Source organism: Papaver somniferum, chromosome 3, assembly GCF_003573695.1.
Source record: "Papaver somniferum cultivar HN1 chromosome 3, ASM357369v1, whole genome shotgun sequence".
NCBI classification, from domain to species: Eukaryota; Viridiplantae; Streptophyta; class Magnoliopsida; order Ranunculales; family Papaveraceae; genus Papaver; species Papaver somniferum.
In genome coordinates, this window is record NC_039360.1 from 151,103,729 (window position 1) to 151,107,205 (window position 3,477).

Below are 3,477 nucleotides of genomic sequence, written 5' to 3' on the forward strand. Positions count from 1 at the left end.
CTCTCAGTCCAACCTTAGAATACGACATCAGTTTCCAAACCTCGCTTTCCAAGTTCATTGAATCATTGTTTTTGCATCTTACATTTCTATACATATCTATATTATAAGGAACAATGGTGTTTTTCTATATAGACGGTTATCTACATTTTGGACATAAAAAGAACGGTCGTGATTCATCTAAATGGGGATACAGTTTGGCGCTGCAAGATGCTATCGAGATTGTTCCACGTAGTTACCTATTCACATTTCTCTGATTCTCTCCCTGGTCGTTCATTCCTGAATAAAACGGAAGAAAGAAGACGAAATCAATGTCCCAACCGTTTCAAATTGAAGCTCACTAAATACGAAACGTAATGGATTCTCATAAACCTAGGTGTATCGAGAAATCAGTCCAACCGATCGATTTATTCCAGGTACGACTCTAATTAAGGTTCCTATATCTTTCTCCCAATTTTGGGTTTTGATTTTTCGTTATCAAGCCCTAGATTTCTTATTCCATTGTTGTTATTTAGATACTTAAGAAGGGAAGTTAGGGTTTGCAATTTTGGTCCCGTTCCAGTGTTGCTTCACCTGTGCAAGGTCATTCCTTTCGACCTTTTCTGGGTTGATTATTAGAGTTTAATACATTGATATTCCCCTTTTGATTTACATTTCAGTTATATTTGTTGTTTGTCTTGAGTGTTTAAGGTACTTTTTGATAGTTTCAATTATAGGTAACTTATCTGATTATGTCCATCCATGAAATTACATTTGTTTAACTAGATTGTGGTGTGGTTCAATATGTTCCATTTTGATTGTATATTTCAGTTTTATGTATTACCTTTATATTGGTGTTCAGGTAGTGGAAGCATTACAGATGGGAATTTAAATACAAAGATGATTGAGTGACCAAGTTGAGGTTATCTTCCTAACATCCTTCAGATACAGGCATTTGAAGGAATGAGATTCTAGCTGACATGGTTTTTGAGCATCCTATAACATTTAGGTCTTTTATCTTACATGTTTATTAACTTACTTTAACATTTAGGTCTTCCATTTTTTTACCACCAAGGAAATTTAGGTACTGATGGTAGCGTGGCGAATTGTTAAACCTGCACTAAACTTTTTTCTTTAAAGTTGGTTTTGTTCTAACTTTGCATTTGTTAGTTAGGCTAAGTTCATGTCTACTCACTCTTGAGTTACTGATATTTCTGTTTTTACCAATGGACAATGGCGTTTTTACATATAACACTATCAAATTATGAGTAGTTCCAGATGAAAAAAATGCATCATGTGTTTCCTTTGAAGCAGACATTTGGTTTGTCTCCGTGTTTTATAACACCAACTTTCTTCTTAGGATGACTTCAGATTTGTGAACTTAGAAATTGTGACTGAAGCAGAAAAGCTAATGGGTTTAAAGGATTGATTTTTTACCCCCATCTTACAGAGTTTCCATCTGTAAGAATTTTGCAAGTGAAAACATTTTGCTAAATATGTAGGTTGATTGCAGCTAATTAGTGTATTGTTACAGAAACTCTCATTCAATTGGGAAGAGAAGCAAGATATATCGATCAGGTAATCCAGTGTGCTCTTAGTACTCTTTAGTGTGTTTTTTTCCAACAAAATGAGATTTGTCATGGTTCATGGGAAATTTCACATGAAGCATGGTTTTTCTTTACTATGTTTAGTGCTACTGATACTTCTGTGAGTTCAATACAGAAGACCATCTTTTGTAGTTTTTCATAGCCATTATCGTTCTTATAATTACATTTTAGCTAGAATTATGCCTAGAGAAGTACAAGTTCCCTAATTTCTTGCTTACTTTTGGCTGCAAACATCTAATAGTCAGTTAATATGCAATATCTAATATGCTTTTAAACCCATGTAATGAATTCCTGGAAGATGAGTTTGTTAGAGTTGATTTAATTAGTACACGGAGTGCTTGGTTATGTTATTGCTTGGAACACCATGATTCCTTGGTATACATCAATGGTAGATGTTTAGGAGCGTTGGAGTTGTTCAAAACTATGATGAATATGGACATTAAACCCACTATTAGTTTTATGAGTGTCTTTCCAGCAATTGTCGGATATGAGGATCGGAAGAGTTCTGTTGTTTTTTACCTGTTGTTTCTTAAATAAATTGAGTACTGATTGTGTTAGTAGTTTGTTTGTCACATTGTTGTGAGTACGCCAATTTTCATGTTTTCAGGGTCAGCTGACTTTGATACCACTAAACAAGTTTTTAATTTGTTTAGAGAGAGGAATATTCAGATTCGAAATACCATGATTGGTGGAGTATGCAAATTGATACCACTGGACAAGTTTTTAATTTGTTTAGAGCGAGGAATATTCAGATTCGGAATACCATGATTGGTAGACTATGTAAAAGATGACCTTTATGGTGAAGCTCCTGAGATGTGATTGATTGTTAATATATCCCAATGGCCATTATTTTAAAGCCTAAGAGATCGTATGTACAAGGCTTCATTTTCCTTTTATTTTTGTTGGACAGGTATTGACTCACTTACGTTCATGGTTTATCGCCTTCCATCGTTAAGGTGGTGGATTATAGTGACTGTTTTTGCAGGCCCGTCTTGGATGAACTGATAAGTGCAATTGACTGAGTAGTGGTCCGTAGATGTGGAAAAATGACACAAACTTGGGTGTATTAAAATAATAATGATCCAATGAAGAACGTTACTTAATGATTCTGTTCATGTTTGAGTTATTACTCTCGGTTAGATTGTAATTTAATTGGTCGCCCCAAAACATTATTGGACTCATCAGATAATTTTTCCATACTAAAGTAGATTGTAACTGCAAAATAAAAATAAAAATAATTTGGTATTAATATATCACTGTGATGTTTTTCCTTGGCCATTCTTATTTACATGACAATTGTATCTCCTTACTCGACTAAGATCCATATCCCTGTTCTCCTCAAACGGGTCTCAAATTTCTCTGTTTTGATGTAACTTTGTTGACTTAATGGTTAAGGTATCTTGATGCAGTTAAAATGCCCAAAGTTACATATGGAGACTTAGTTGCTCGGGCAATCCATACGAGGTTAAAATCATTTAAGTTTTCAAAGGGATCCCTTTCAAGAGTTGATACACTCCAGTTTTCAACTTAGTTGCTCGTCAGTTTTCCGTCTTCGTTTGGATATGAAAACTGTAAACACCAAAGTGCTCTCCGCTCAAAAAACTACTAGAAATAATAGTCCCTACAGCTTTGCTTATTTGTTTTTTAACAACAAATTTGCACCATACCTTACCACGGTATATAGATACATAATATATGAGATATAAACCCAATGCCATCCGAATGTCGGCTTGCAAATTCCATTTCTTTTCTTCTTATCAGAATACAATACAAGCTTATCAAAAATTTAATGGAACTATAGTCAAAGCACTAGCCGAAAGCATTTTCTTTTAGTCCATGGTCGAACTTCCATAACGTTGTTGCATCAATATCTTCACTAGATGGTATTTTTGAT

General features: G+C 34.4%; 1 long non-coding RNA gene across 2 annotated transcripts; it reads left to right on the forward strand.

Annotated features, from left to right (window-relative positions):
* Window positions 1-241: 241 nt before the first annotated feature.
* LOC113357678 lies at window positions 242-2,796 on the forward strand. Of its 2 annotated transcripts, XR_003363822.1 has the most exons (4): window positions 242-413; window positions 513-579; window positions 839-1,554; window positions 2,191-2,796. It is a non-coding gene; the product is annotated as an uncharacterized LOC113357678 (long non-coding RNA). The 2 variants fall into 2 exon arrangements; XR_003363821.1 differs by lacking the exon at window positions 513-579.
* The last annotated feature ends 681 nt before the right edge of the window (window positions 2,797-3,477 follow it).